General features: G+C 41.4%; 1 protein-coding gene and 1 non-coding gene across 2 annotated transcripts in view; one reads left to right on the forward strand and one right to left on the reverse strand.

The window, feature by feature from the left end:
• Nucleotides 1–16,558, reverse strand: part of CHN2 (chimerin 2) — a 333,380-nt gene that overhangs the window by 83,344 nt on the left and 233,478 nt on the right. The window lies entirely within an intron of this gene.
• On the forward strand, nt 1,386–1,458 carry TRNAK-UUU (transfer RNA lysine (anticodon UUU)). Its single transcript has one exon. It is a non-coding gene; the product is annotated as a tRNA-Lys (tRNA).

Below are 16,558 nucleotides of genomic sequence, written 5' to 3' on the forward strand. Positions count from 1 at the left end.
CAATGAAGACCCAGCACAGTCAAAAATAAATGTCATTAAAAACTAAAACAAAGTGCAAAGAAAGTAAACTTATATAGGCTATACATTTTAATCTGTGTGCAAAAATGTAAAGTAGGTACCTGAAATTTAACTTCAAGAAATAGTTTAACCCATTTGCACAGATTTAGCTACAAGAATTTTCATTGCAGAGTTGTTTCTAAAATGGAAGAAAAAAAGAACGGAAACATCTAACCATAGTGGGTGGTTAAATTAATTACAGTGCATCCAGTCAGTGGATTGCTATGCAGTCATTAGAAATGATTTTATTAAGGATTACTTGATAATCTAGAAAAATGTTCATAATAAATAGTTATGAGAGCAAAAGCAGACTTGAGTTGTCAGGTAATGAGTGTTAGGGTTACTTGACTGTTAGCACTGAAGTAAAGCGGAGTGAATCTCTTGAATCTAAATGGTATTTATTGCAACCAGCAGGAGACTCAGTGGCCCTTCGAATATTTCTGGGCAGCAGGGAAGAGGGGGTGTTTTGGGGTGTGTCTCTCTATCATTCAGGATCTGATTTTCTGTTTTTGCTAAAATTACGGTTTGTTTTATATCTGCACTGACTATTCCTTTCCTGCCGACTGTTGTCCTGTATTATACATCACCACATTTCCTTTATTCCCCCATATTCCACTCTGAAACTATGTGTGTAGCAGATTTTACTAAAGATCCAGGGTAAAGGATGGGGAAGAACAGTGTTTTTAAAGGAACACCTAGCAAACCACTCAAAATTGTTTATCAAAAGTCTGTGTTCTTTGAAGCTCCTGAACCATTCTCATTGGCCTCACAAAGCTCTAGCTTCTTGCTCTGACCTCACCTCCTCAACAACCCAGGAGCTTGTGCTATCTCTCTTTCTATATATATATAATGATCCAAAACAATTTTATGTATACTATTACTATAAATTTTATATACATATAAATTTGAAACATTTAAAGAAAAAAGTAGCTTTCCAGTTTTCCTTTTTCTTTTCCAACCCTTTCCTGAGAGCTTTCCATTTCATAAATGACCTGTCAAGATATTTTCTTAAACAAAGCTTTACCTACCCAGAGAAATTATGCTAAACTCCTTAGCAGGAAGAAGCCACTGAGGTCTATTATGGTTTTAAATGGCTTAAGTGTTGGGTAGATAAAAACAATACATGTCTCTGCAAGGCCAGGTTAGGGATATACAACAAATGATTTTTAAATGTATATTTTCTAATTTTATACAATGGAAATGTAATATTTAAATTATATGGTAAGAAAATAAAAAACAAAAATTATTTTCAAATTTAAATTAGTTAAAAAAAATAGGACAAGTATATATTTCTTTATATGCAAATGTTAGGAAGAAATAGAGCAGGGGCCTGGATAGTTCAGTTGGTAGAGCATCAGACTTTTAATCTGAAGGTCTAGGGTTCAAGTCCTTTTTCAGGCGTGCTATCCTCTATTTTATCTTCAGGGTTTCCCTTGTGGCTCAGACGGTAAAGAACTTTCTACTTTAAAAAAGTTGCAATTGGAGAACTGCCATATGATCCAGCGATCGCACTCCTGGGCATACACACCGAGGAAACCAGAACTGAAAGAGACACATGTACTCCAATGTTCATTGCAGCACTGTTTATAATAGCCAGGACATGGAAGCAACCTAGATGTCCATCTGCAGATGAATGGATAAGAAAGCTTTGGTACATATACACAATGGAGTATTTCTCAGCCATCAAAAAGAATGCATTTGAATCAGTTTTAATGAGGTGGATGAAATTGGAGCCAATTATACAGAGTGAAGTAAGCCAGAAAGAAGAACATCAATACTGTATATTAACGCATATATATGGAATTTAGAAAAATGGTAACCTGAACCCTGTATAAGAGACTGCAAAAGAGACATAGGCATTTAGAACAGTCTTTGGGACTCTGTGGGAGAGGGTGAAGGTGGAATGATTGGGGAGAATGGAATTGTAGCAAGTATATTATCATAAGTGACCAGTCCAGGTTCGACGCATAAATTTTCCTCTGTTCATTTCTTTGCATTTGTGCTTTTTTAATAAAATTCTTTTTTAGAAAAAAAAAAAGTTGCAATTGGGATATAAAAATTTGAAACCCTACAACATGGGGAATATAGCCAATATTTTATGATAACTATAAATGGAGTATAACCTTTAAAGATTGTGAATCACTATGTTGTATGCCTGTAACTATAATATTATATAGCAACTGTACTTTAAAAAGTATAAATTTTTAATTTAAAAATGGGAATTCACTTTAAACATACCTGGAGCCCCATACATAGGAACTTCCTTATAGCTCAGACGGTAAAGAATCTGCCTGCAATGCAGTAGACCCGGGTTCAATCCCTGGGTCAGGAAGATCCCCTGGAGAAGGAAATGGCAATCCACTCCAGTATTCTTGCCTGGAGAATCCCACAGACAGAGGAGCCCGGTGGGCTACAGTCCATGGGGTCACAAAGAGTTGGACATGACTAAGCGACTAATACACATACAAGGGACTGATTTCATTGCATTTCCACTTGAAATAAAGTTGTTTACTCAGATATTCTCCCCCTGTGCATTAAAGAAAGAATCAGAAGTCTTAGGAACTTGGGTTGTACAGATATAGTTGACTAACAGCTCTGGGGACAAATGTTGTTCCTCATAGTTTATGGAGAATTTGGATACTTCCTCCTGTTGTTTCACATGGTGAGTCAGCAGGCACAATGCTCCTGCGTGCATGAGACCAAATACCACTAAATGTCAGAAGGTAAGGCTGCCTTAATTCACCCCAGCGTCAGGCGGCTCTTCAGAGAGCCAAACAGGGGACACTGGGCCTCTCTCATTTGGCAAATAGCTACAAAACTCTACCTTCACAAATGCTCGTGGATGGTTTAAAAAATGATAGCTTTTTTTCATCAGTGTTTAAACATGTTCAGTGTTAAATATAATGTCCAAATATTTAGTTTTCAAACAGAGTATTCAAATATAAGTACAGTGGTATAAAAGCTAATTTACCCATTTAAAGTGTGGATAAATAGTGAGGTCCTTAACATGCTGTCTGGTCCTACTGTTTAAAGACAGAGTCAGGGAAGGGGCAACCCGGGACCCAGTAGTTTTAGCATCTTTGGTTGCTGATTAGAGATGTAGAATCTTGGGCTTCAGCATAGGCCCACTGAATCCAAATCTTCCCCCTCAGGAAATTCCCAGAACTGATGGGAATATGAAGGCCAGAGGGTCACGGCTCCAGTATTCAGCGTTCTCCAGCCCAAGGCTTGGCACACACACTGCCTTTGACCTTGCAGTACAGATGTCACAACTTTAGGGCAAGCAGAACCTAGTGAGAGGACCACTTCATCCTGCACCTTAGTGAATAGGCTGGGCTGATTAACTCTATTCTAGAATTAACCAATACAGTTTTCACCCCTCGCTATGATCCAAAGCATGAAAAAAAAAATGTGTGGCAGGCTCTTCCAGTAGGTTAGGACATGCATTTTGTCTCAGCTTAATGATTTACTTCAGTTCAGTTCAGTTGCTCAGTCATGTCCGACTCTTTGCAACCCCATGAACCGCAGCATGCCAGGCCTCCCTGTCCATCACCAACTCCCAGAGTTCATTCAAACTCATGTCCATCGAGTCGGTGATGCCATCCAGCCATCTCATCCTCCGTCATCTTCTTCTCCTCCTGCCCTCAATCTTTCCCAGCATCAGGGTGCTTTCAAATGAGTCAGCTCTTCACATCAGGTGGCCAAAATATTGCAGTTCCAGCTTCAGCATCAGTCCTTCCAATGAACATCCAGGACTGATCTCCTTTAGGATGGACTGGTTGGATCTCCTTGCAGTCCAAGGGACTCTCAAGAGTCTTCTCCAACATCACAGTTCAAAATTCTTCGGTGCTCAGCTTTCTTTATAGTCCAACTCTCACATCCTTACATGACCACTGGAAAAACCATAGCCTTGAGATGCTGCACAAAGTCTTATCCATTCCAGCTTTGAGGAAGGTGACGTTTCTGAATTTCTGGATGAGTGGTTCTTAACCTCTGCCTGTGGGACAGTCACCCGGCTTTAGATGCTGACTGCTGGGCCTAACCCCAGAGTACCTAATTCCATAGGTCTGGGCTGGAACCAGACCATCTGCATTTCTAATTGGTTTCCACACAATGCGGATGCTGTTAGTCCCTGGACCACACACTGGATGTCACTCTCTTTCCCTCTAGCACTGATTTTTGCTTTCCCTCATTTGGCCCTTTAAAAAAATTGACTGGATAGGATATACTTACCGCTTACTCTTGTTTTTCTCTCATTATGGATGGTCTGTTTGTATCTTTTCCGAATACTGTAAATGGCAAGTTTCCCGAGAGCAAGTATTGTGTCTTTAGGCCTACTGTGGATTGAACTGTGTCCCCCACCAAAAAATGATACATTCACCCCTTTAACCTGTGTTAGTGACCTTTTTTGGAAATAGGGTCTTTACAAATGTAATCAAGTTAAGAGAAGGTCACACCGGATTAGGGTAGGCCCTTAACACAATGATTAGTGTCCTTAGCAGAAGAAGAGGGAAATTTGAACAAAGAGATACACTGGGAGAGAGCCATGTGTGAAGATGGTGGCACAGATTGGAGTGATGTGTCTTACAAGCCTTAACGTTCCACTAAGAGTTGCTGGCAACCAGCGGAAGCTAGGAAGAAGCAAGGAAAGAACCTTCCCTATAGCCTTCAGAGAGAGTGCAGCCTCACACACACTTTGACTTTGGACTTCTAGCCTCCAGAACTGAAAAAATCAATCTCTACTTTTTGAAACCACCCACGTGTTTTGTTACGGTCGTCCTGGGAAACCAATACAGGCTTTTGCATTTCCCAGGGCAGAAAATGTGGGTTACAGTCAGTAACCCACTGGGATGTAGAGAAGTCACCAAGATGACCAGAAACACATGAGTAATACAGCTGACTGGTGTGATGACGCAGGACAAAGAATGACGATGTTTAAAAAGGAAGGTGAAACTGCATCGACTCTTCTGGTCAGGTATAACATTCCTAACCACTTAATTTATCTTAATGCACTTTTCATTTTATCAAGAAAACAAATACCAGATTTGAAAAAGGAAAAAAAGCAGAGAAGAAGGAAGATTCTCAGTGATAAATCAATGCTCGTTGCACAGGAGGACATGTTACCTAGTTTATCGTTTTGTTGTTGAGATTAGAAGAGAACTGTAAGACTCCTTCTAATCAGGTGACCCTATAGCTGGGTTTACTCAGTGTGTCTCATTTACTTAAAAAGTCTAGGTGCTCATCTAATATTCACCCTAGTACAGATGATCATTTATATAGTCAACTGAGGAAAATAACCTGAACTTCCTACCTCCATGATTTTGATTCCTGCCAATTTCCTTCAGTCTCATTATCCCAGTTCCACATATCTTTCAATCTCATTCCCCCTGCAGGTCTTTCCTTGCTACCCCAAAGGTTCCTCTTAGGCTTCTAAACATGATAATCACACAGAGCATAAGTCAACCATACCCTGAGTTTTACTTCTTTGTGTGCACATCACTTTTTGCCACTCAAAGTGTACCTGAAAAAAGAAACCTATGCCCACAGTGTTATAGCGCATGCATTCAGCACTCAAAGTGCAGAACAAATATTTTCTGGCATAAACCCTGAATAGAAGAAATAGCACTAAAAAAGCCACTTCTGCCAGTAAGAGCTGGTTCCTCTGATGGAAGAGTTTTTTGCAAGAACTGCACTTCTCATTGGTCACCATGTTCTGGAATGACTTTTTCTGCACCAGGGGTCACAGAGCTGTGAGTAATGACACGTGAGGCATGTCGGAGCTGCAGACTCCCCATTGTCAGCTCCGATTCTACACAAACCTTTTTTCCTTCTGGCTGAAGCTGCCAAATTATAGCTCAAGAGAAAAACATAATTACATTCCAAAAGAGCAGGGATAGCTGTTGAAAATACTCTATGAACAAAACAATAACAGGAAATAAACGAGGATTACCCATGATGCATGTAGGCTTTCCGTATGGCTCAGTGGTAAAGAATCTGCCTGCCAATGCAGAAGATGTGGGTTTGATCCCTGGGTCAGGAAGATCCCTTGGAGAAGGGAAGGACAACTGACTCCAGTGTCCTTGTCTGGGAAATCCCATGGGCAAAGGAGCCTGGCAGACAACAGCTCATGGGGTTGCAAAAGAGTCAGATATAACTTAGTAACTAAACAACAACAACAACAACAACCCATGATGCATAGCTAATCCAAAATATTCCAGGGACTATTATAAAATGATTTTACATTATTTGGTCTTCTGATCTTCACTTTAAAAATGTCAGTTAAATGTCAGGCTGTTTAATTGACAGATACAGTTAAATCTATTCTATTTCCATATGTATTTACTAACAGTGTTGGTTCCTTCTAGTACATCCACACTCCCACACCCACAGTCACACAGATAGCCCTCTCTCTTCCTCTGGTTGGCTCCCCAGTACAAGAGCAGAATGAATTCATCAATGCATACGTGTATACACACACAGGGACTTCAGGGAAATTCTTGCTGCCCCAGTTGCACTTTGGGTAAGGCCTCAAGTTGTAACTATACCTCAATTCACTGGTGGCCAGAGTTCCAAGAGTTTCATGTACCCAGAGCACAAAGGAAAAACAAGAGGTGGCAGTTCTGAGCAGTGAGATCAGCTATACTTCTGGTGTAGTGGGTGAGTAACATGTGGATTCCTGAGTTGGGATCTTTCAATTGGCTAACCTTGAAAAGCTTCATTTCTTTCTGGTTTTCCTTGGCCAGCAAACTAGAGGCAATGAATCTACAGGGAGAGAGATGTGGTGGTTAGAGTTCACAGCTGACAAGGGGAAGAGAAGCAAGCAGCAGTTGACTAGGATACCAGTTAGCCTGGGGCCATTCACTGAGGGAGTTTGCAGTGCTACAGAACTCCAGTGGCCTTTAAGAACATCACATGTTACAGAAAGACACATCATTCATGCTTCTGGGTCAAGAGGTAATTGCTGAATGTTTGTCCTTAGGAGTAAATACAGAATTAAGACAGAGAGTCAAAGGAACCAGTGAAAACCAGTTCTCAACTCTAAGATGCCCTTCCTTCCCAACACAGAACAGGATAAGAAAATGGGAGGTTCTTCAGCACTGGGAAAGGATTCAGAAGGAGACTCTTTGGGCTGACTCAACTGAAAGTCCCAAACCCCTGACTCTTGCAGCAATGGAGGCATATCTGACTGATACTAAGGCAACCAGAACAATCTCAAGATGGATCCTAGGGACTGTGAGCCTGCAGGGTGAGACTGGTGGGCTGCATCTGGGAAGAAACAGCATTTCTATCCAACTCTGGGCAACCGTAAGTAAATGCTACCTGAGAACCAGAAGTGGGTCACACAACGGAGAGGGAATCTTTCCAATTCAGGCCATTAGGATAATCTGGAGCATCAAAGGAACTTGAAAGGAGAGTTCTTGGTGAAAGGGGAAGCTGGGAAAGCAGAGGCTGTGGGGCAGGAGGCCACTGCCGGCACAGGTACATTGCCAAGGTGGACCTTTGGCTACTCTCCCTGATGGCTCCAGACAGTCGATGGTCCCATGCTGGTCAGTGTGACATGATGAAAAGTCTGCTGGGGAAAAATGTTCTCCTGTGAAGGGAGGAATGGAGCAGTTCCTGTGTTCTATCACCTCCCTTGCTATCTGTGCTTGAAACATGGTCATGTGACACCTGTGATGGAAGAATGACCTTGCTGTGTACTGGCTGACCAAACTGAGAGGGAAGGCCACGCATGGGGTGGTGGGGTGGGGGTTGGCAGAGGGGGAATAAAAGAGCCTGAGTACACGACGAAACCACCTGCCCTAAACTGTCCTCAAACCGCCTACATTGGCCTCTGTTAAGGAAACAAAAAAATGCCCTGAAGATTAAAGTCTGTTAGCCAGACTCTGTTATTTACAAAGAATTGTGACCTTTAAACACTAAGAAAATACTAAACTTTATATCCTCGGCAAAGCTTGCTTCTCTTTTAAACACAATAGAAGTGATTTCACAAAGGGAAAACTCATAAGTAGATTGACTTTTTCCTAGGAACAGTGTGCTGATGTTCCTTAGCAAGGTCTTATACCTCCAGTAAGCTAGAGCACAAAGAACATATGAAAGCAAAGATACAGCTATGAATTATTATACAAAGTGCAAGTTATACAGCAGTCTCTACCATATGATAAAATTCACATATAGCACAAAAGCATACTGTTACATACAAATTTTCACACAAATAGGTAATATAAACATCTAAATTTACTCTAGTCACAGCAAATTAAAAAATCAAATTTCCACCTTACAATTTTGTGTAAGCCTATACTAGCACCTGAGGCTTCCTAGGTGGCTCAGTGGTAAAGAATCCACCTGCCAAGCAGGAGACGTGGGTTCCATTCCTGGGTCAGGAAGATCCCTTGGAGAAAGAAGTGGCAACCAACTCCAGTATTCTTGCCTGGGAAACCCCATGGACAGAGGAGCCTGGTGGTCTACAGACCATGGGGTCACAAAGAGTTGGACACAACTTAGTGACTAAACAACAACGAATACTAGTACCCACTCAAATCTTGCTCTCAAAGTTTTAGTGTTCTAGAACTTAATCACAAACTCCAGGCAACTGAACCCCGAGCTAGGGGTCTCCCTCTCTCTCTCTGTAACTCAGGCTTTGTTCCCCAAAGTGTAAGAAGGCTAACTCATGTTGTAGGTGGCCAAAGGTTATCAATTTCTCAATTTACAAAGCAGATTTTGTGAGTGGTATAAGATATCAAAGCAAAACCAAATCAAACCCACAACAAAACAAAGAACCTCTCAATCTAGCTCCAGTTATCCCTCACTGTTGGTTTTAAAAGGGATCAGAAATGTTTATAGAACATTTCACTCTTACTATTTAATCACCTGGTTGGGTTTGGTTCTAAAAAAGACTGATATCTCTTCTTTTACTTCTTTGGCTAAATGCTTTGCTATTTCAGATAAGTCTTTGCCAACTTCTAAACTACTAGGGCAAAAAGTAGGCTCATGTTACAATCCTAAAATTTTTTTGAAGTTGTCTGAGTATGTTTAGCCAAATATTATTGCTCTTGGAAAATACTAAACAAGATATGTGTGATACATATGTAGGGTAAAACAAACAAACCAAAAACCAAACCAAACCAAATGAAACAACCCTTGATAATGGTCAAATACAGTAAAGACTGTGTGATGGTGAAAACCAAACCAAACCAAATGAAACAACCCTTGACAATGGTCAAATACAGTAAAGACTGTGTGATGGTGACTAAACCCTTTTCTACTGTCTCTTGAACAAAAGCTTGTAACGTTCTCTAGGCTCCCTTTGGTTTGGTACAGCCATGTGCCTGAGTTTCAGCTAGTGAAGTGTAAGCAGAGGTCATGTGCCACTTCCAGGACCATAAAAACCTCCTGACATCATCCTCTGGGTTTGCTCAGCCAGAGGATTGGAAGAGTCTCCCAGAATCTGTATCAATGGATCCTCAACTTTTGGTTTTCAGAACCCCTTGACACTCCTAACATTTTTTAGGACCCCAAAATGTTTTTGTTTCTATGGGTTACATCTATTAGGACTTATCAAGACTATTTTAGAATCCTATTTGTTAAAAAATAAAAACATAAATGCTATAAACACCATAATCCCTAATTATTAATAAAATAATATTCTTATAAAAATCAACCCTATTGGCCCCCCTCAAAAAAATATCTAGTGGCAAAAGTGGCATTACTTCACATTTTTTGAAACTCTAATGTCTAACTTAGAAGACAGCTGGATTCTTACATGTGCTATTCTTACATGTGCTATTATTACTATTTTTTGGCTTTGGTGGGCTTCTGTTGCTTCACACGGGCTTTCTCCAATTGTGGTGAGCGGGGATATTCTCTAGTTGCAGTACGTGGGTGTCTCATTGCGGTGGCTCTTCTTGTTGCAGAGCACAGGCCCCAGGTGCGTGGGCTTCAGTATTTGTAATACGCAGGTTCAGCAGCTGTGGCTCATGGGCTCTAGAGCTCAGGCTCAATAGTTGTGGAACATGGGTTTAGTTGCTCCAAGGCATGTGGGATCTTCTTGAACCAGTGTCCCGTGCATTGCAAGGCATATTATTAATCACTGGACACCAGGGAAGCCTTCACATATGCTTTTTTATTCTACCTGTTATGTTGTGTTGGTTGAAGAATATGAAAAAAAAAATCCAAACCTTTCAGATGAAAAGCCAGAAAAGGGGGCCTTGTGGAATTAGTCTGAAGGAGTCTCAGGGACTTCAGGGTCCTTGGATTGTTCTCTGAGATCCAGTGATTTAAAGGAAGATGGAACAACAGGATATAGGGAGTCTTGGTTCCTAAACGACCTCATGGAAGGCTATCCACCAAAAACACCCCCATTAAACTATGATGAAAATGAGAAATGACCTTTGATTGCATTAAGCCACTAACATTTGGGGATTTATGTGTTTTAGCAGCTGCCATTATTCTAATTAAAACATTAACTTACGTAGTGGCAACTCTATACCAGGCACTGTTTAAATACTTTATACATACTAACTCATTCAATCTTTTCAACAATCCTATGAAGTAGTTGCTTTTATAGTCTCCATTTTAGACATGAAGAAACTGAGGCACACAGAGGTGAAATGAAATAGTCAAAGTTGTGCAGTGAATAAGCAAGTAAGTTCTGGAGTTCTTGGTCCCATCACTTCATCACACTGCCTACTCACCTTCCCTACATACTATCCAGCACCACCTTATACCTTATACTGCAGACAAGCAAAGCAGACATAAATAAGAAATACGTACTTGCACTAATGATTTGCTTGCTTGAAACAGATATATGGGTAGCAACTAGCTTTGGATTCTCCAGAAAAGATGAGGGTTGGTGGAAATAAACAGGTGGAAAAGAGTTCCTGAGGGTTCTGGGAGATCAGTGGTACAATGTTGGGGTTTGGGGGTTGGTAGGCAGAATTCGAGGTGGCCCCATGACCTTACCACTTGGTGTTACTTACCTGATTCTTTACATGGCAGTGAGTCACATAATTATGTTATGTGGCAAAAGGGATTTTGCAGCTGTAATTATGGCTACTAATCAATTGATCTTAAGATGGGAAAATAATCTGGGTGGATGATCCTGAGCCTTTTAAAAGTAGAAATTTTCTCTGGCTGGCAGCAGAAGAAGTCTGGAAGACCTGAAGTATGAGAAGGGCTGGGTGTTGAACTGCTGGATGTGAAGATGAAGGGACCATGTGAGAAGTAATGATAGCCTTGAGGAGCCAAGACCAGACTCTACCTGACAGTCAGCAAGGAAATGAAAATCTCAGACCTACAGCCTCAGGGATCTGAATTCAGCCAACAACCTGAATGCTTAGAAGTGAATTTTTCCCCAGGGCCTTGACCTGACCCACACTGTTTTGGGCCTTGCAACGCTCTGAGCAGGGACTTGACTGAATCCACCTGGATGTCTGATCTACAGAATTGTGAGTAAGTTGATGAGTGTTCTTTTAAGCTGCTAAATGTAAGGCAATTTGTTCCATAGCAGTACAAAACTAACAGAGAGGGTAACTCAAGAGACATAGTGTCTGTCACAGGGTACTTGCTTAAGCAAGATTGTCTCTGTTATTTTTTGTCCCTATTCCTGTGACAAATAACCCTAAGGACCAGTAAGTTTTCCTACACACTACACAAAAATAAATAAAAGAAGCCCAAACCACACATTTCCTCATAAATACTTTCAATCTACCACTGGGAACTTTAAAACTAGTAATTCATAATCGTTTGCTATTATAAGTTACAGAACTGCTAAGACATTTTTTAAGGTGACATGTTTCATGTACTCTACTAACCTCTCTCACAATCTACTTTTATGTCTTAGAAAGTCCTGGAATTAAACACCACACTCACCACAGACCCTGTAAAATGTGTGTAGCAAATTCTCAGGTTTTATATTTTTTAAGGGATTAAAATTTTTTTTTCCAACAGACACATACATATATTTGAAAGTAACCTCAGCACCCCACTCTGGTACTCTTGCCTAGAAAATCCCATGGACGGGGGATCCTGGTAGGTTACTGTCCATGGGGTCGCGAAGAGTCAGACACGACTGAGCGACTTCACTTTTCTTTCACTTTCTTTTCTATGGATATAATTATTTGTTTATTTTTTATCTTGCTCTTTCTTTTTTAAAAATGTCTCTTTAAAATAAGACATTTTAAAAATATTGAGTTAGGGGAAAATTTAGAATATCCACCAAATATCACAAGGTCCTACACTTCAGTAAGAGATGACTTTGAGACTCCTAGATGCTAAAGAAGATTCTTACAGTCCTTAAGGGAAACTAGTTTCTGAGAAGAAGATTATTTCTAGTTCTCTAAGAGAAATCTCTTTTAGGGACTGTATCACTCAATATAAGCTAGGGTCTGTTGCAGTAATAAAAAACACTCCTCAGATCTCAGTTAGTTGGGTGAACAAAGATCAATTTCTCACTCACACTACACAGTCTCTGTTGTTTGGCTGGGGACTCCGCTCCATGTCTCTTGTTTCTGGGACACAGGCTGACAGCAGATATCATCTTGGGTGCATCCTGGTTGTCACTGCTGGAGGAAAATGTCTGGAGGACCTTGCACTGGCAGATCATGCCAGGGCCTGGCAATAATCTATTTGCATCACAGATTAACTCCTATACATTATTTCCTATCCACCCAACCACATGGGGGCCAAGTTGTATATTCCAGTATTACCCAGAAAAGACATGAACAACCAGTATCTCATGAAGAGCACCAATGACTGCCATAGATGTTGTTATAAAGTGTATGATGTGGTGGAGCACATCACAAGTAATACTGAGTGTCCTATGACTGTTTTTTTATACAATTGCTTAATAAAGGTGGGAAAAAGTGAAAGTGTTAGTCGCTCAGTTGACTCTTTGTGACCCCATGGACTATAGCCCACCTGGTTCTTCTATCCATGGAATCCTCTAGGCAAGAATACTGGAGTGGGTTGCCATTCCCTTCTCCAGGGGATATTCCCGACCCAGAGATTGAACCAGGGTCTCCTACACTGTAGGCAAATTCTTTACCATCTGAGTCACCACGGGGTAGAAAACGTAATGCCAAAGCACAATCAGGTAAATACTATACTATGTGGGGACAATACAATAAGGCCCAGGATACAGCTTTGTTAGTCCTGGTTAATATAAAGATAAAATCCTGCAGGAATAGGCCTCCAGAAACCAGGGAGGGAAAGTAGAGGAGAGAAGTTGGCTGGTTGACCTAACTATAATAAACTGCAAAGCATCTGTCCCATGGGAGTGGGGGTGGCTACTAACTTTCTAGGTTTATTGCTACATGAGCGGTTTCCCAGGTGGCTCAAGTAGTAAAGAATTCACCTGCCAATGCAGGAGATGCAGGTTTGATCCCTGGGTAGGAAAGATCACTTGGAAGAGGAAATGGCAACCTATTCAAGTATTCTTGCCTGGAGAATCCCATAGACAGAGAAGCCTGGTTAAGGCTATAAACCTCAAGCTACTAGATATTCTGATTTTTTAAGAAAGAAAACGGAAATGTGAGTTTGTTTATAAAATCTCCAAAGTTAGAACTTTTTAAAAACAATGTGGAAACCAGTCAAAACACGTCTGTCAGCCAGATGTGGCCTATGTACTGCCAATTCATGGAGATATTCTATGTAAGCCGCTGACTCCTTACAGAGACATTGGTTGTGACAATCAGCTGAGCAGAGGGAGTGTTGATGTCCCCTTGGGAGGGGGCCATGGAGTGTGAGATCCCACATAACCATGATGCGGGAAACAGGGACAAATGCCATCTCACTGGTCACCCTCAATGTTGAAATCATTGCTGAAGAAGTCTTGGCTTAGTGGGGACCAAATGGCTGCCAAGAAAGTCCAGGGAGGCAGATTCGAAACCCTCTGATACCGGAGGCCTTTCCTGTGTGTTTACTACTGTGTCCTCAGAGTCTCAAAGAACATTCAGCAAATGGAAGATGCTCAATAGATATACACAAACAGAACATGCGCGACTGAATGGAGCTAATTTAAAATCTATTCCTGCAGAAGGAGAACATATGTGATGGCCTTTTTACACCCAAGGACACCATAAAATAATTGCTTCTTCAGGACATTCTGCACAACTCTAAATGGTTTACTTTGAACAGAACCTTTATTGCTAAGCAATGGAACGTTAACCACATGGCACTTTTTCTTTTTGAAGTAAGGAAATTATGTCTGTAATAGAAGATTCAGCAGTTTCATGGTATCTCAAAGTAGCTGAGCATGGATGAGAGGTAAGAGAGTGGCCTCTCCCATGCGGCAGGCACAAGGATGCGGCCCTGAGAAGGGGTCAGAAGGGAGAGACCTGGGGGTTGAGCCAAGAAGCAGGTAGCTGCAAATAGGGTATGGACCAGAAACCAGGATAGAACACGGTGTCTTATGGATGCTGGCACAGAGAGGTGGTAACTTCTGAAGTCCCATGGAAAGGATGTAACGCAGAAGAAGAGGGAAGGGGAACCCCTGAACTGACAAAGACTAAGATACCACTATTAGGCAGCATGGAAGCTTCAGACAGAAGTTAAAAGGAAGATAGAGTGGTTATTATCCACCTCTAGTCTGCAGCCTGAGATTTCATACTCCCTATAAGATTATCGTGGGTCAAGTTCCATGAGAAGCAGACTCCAAGGTGAGCATAAGGTGCAGGAAGATTATTAGGGGGCACGCTCAGAATCAATGCCTAAGGAGGAGGAAAGGAAGCAGGACTGGGCAGGGAAGATGCTTGCTGCTATGATGCAATCTTGACAAAGGCCTCAGCCAACCCAGGGAGTTCTGAAGCATGGCTGGTCCTGACAGTTGTCCTGAACTGGGGCGATGAGCTGAGATTTTATGCCTCTGTGTTAACCGGTCATTGGATGTGGACTGCCTCTAATAAGGAAGATGTGGCTTTGGACAAAAGCCCCTTTCTTCAGCAGAGGGCTTCTGCCAGCAGCCCACTCAGGGCTGGGGAAGTGGGTGGTACATTATAAGCTAAGCTAAGTAACATGGTCAGTCATGTCTGACTCTTTGCAACCCTTTGGACTGTAGCCCACCAGGCTCCTCTGTCCATGGGATTCTCCAGGCAAGAATTCTGGAGAGGGTTGTCATGCCCTCCTCCAGGGGATCTTCTCAACCCAAGGATTGAACCCACATCTCCTGTATCTCCTGCACTGCAGGCAGAGTCTTTACCCACTGAGCCATCAAGCACCAATCAATTATCAAGTGAGATAACTCTGTACAGTGTGGCCGTCCCTGAAGTGGTATCTAATAAGCCTGAAATAAATGCCAGCATCACTGCCCTCTTCTCTCCACTGTGAGTCCTGTGAAGTCCTGTGATCCAGAGAACATAGGCGTTCCTTTGGAGCTCTTATTTCAGTCCCAAGGTCTTTTCCATTATGTTTATGCTAGGGCCTCATATGGACAGGCACAGTCAAGAACATGGCCTGGAGCAGACTGAAGGACGAAGTGGAATTAACAAGGCAAATATATAAAGTATATAAAAATTATATAAATATAAAAATATATAAAAAGAACCATATCAGTGCAAGTTACAAAGCAGATCCTTGAACAAGGAAATTTCCCTCTAGTTTTCATTTCCTTTGGTTCCACTTTTTCCAAATATGTTCGCAGAACAACAATCTGAAGGGATGCTCAGCACTTAAAGGATTCGATGGACAAATACAGTGGGAACCACTGATCCCTAATTCCTCATGGAGATTCTTATATGACCCTCCTGAGAAGTACTGCACAAAATAAACCTGTTTATCTTTGTAAAATACAAACATTACTTGACCACAGGTAATAATAGCCTTAACATCTCAAAGAAACATACATGATTCCCAGGGGTTTATGTGTATAAAGCAAGCAATTCACCATGTGTTTGGTTTTTCTAAATAAATATTCCTTTTTGAAAACATCAGAGGACTTCTCTAGTGGTCCAGAGCTAAGACACTATGCTCTCAATGCAGGGGACCTGGGTTTGACTCCTGGTCAGGGAACTAAATCCCACATGCTGCAACTAGAGATTCCCCATGGCACAACGAAGACTGAAGGTTCCTCAAGCTTTAACTAAGAACTGGCACAGCCGAATAAATAAATACATATAAAAAAAGAAAGAAAACATCAGTAACTTTATGTCCCCCTCGGTATTTTTTTTTAATTATTGGAGGAAAATCAGCTGAGGCTATTCCTCTAGAAACGAAAAGACAGTCATATTATAGCAACAGCCAGAGAAATGGGCTATTAGACACGGAAATGACTTTAAAATTTGATCTGAACCACATAGGATATATCACTCACTAAAGGACTCCAGGTCAATCCCTGGGTTGGGAAGATCCCCTGGAGAAGGGAAAGGTTACCCATTCCAGTATTCTGGCCTGGAGAATTCCATTGAGTGTATAGTCCAGGGGGTTGCAAAGAGTCGGACATGACTGAGCAACTTTCACTTCAAAGCAAAACTCCATATTTTACTAAGATTCTGGAACTGCTTTCTAA

The sequence above is a fragment of the Moschus berezovskii genome, chromosome 3 (genome assembly GCF_049115385.1).
Source record: "Moschus berezovskii isolate FMDL1 chromosome 3, NW_MosBer_1.0, whole genome shotgun sequence".
NCBI lineage: Eukaryota > Metazoa > Chordata > Mammalia > Artiodactyla > Moschidae > Moschus > Moschus berezovskii.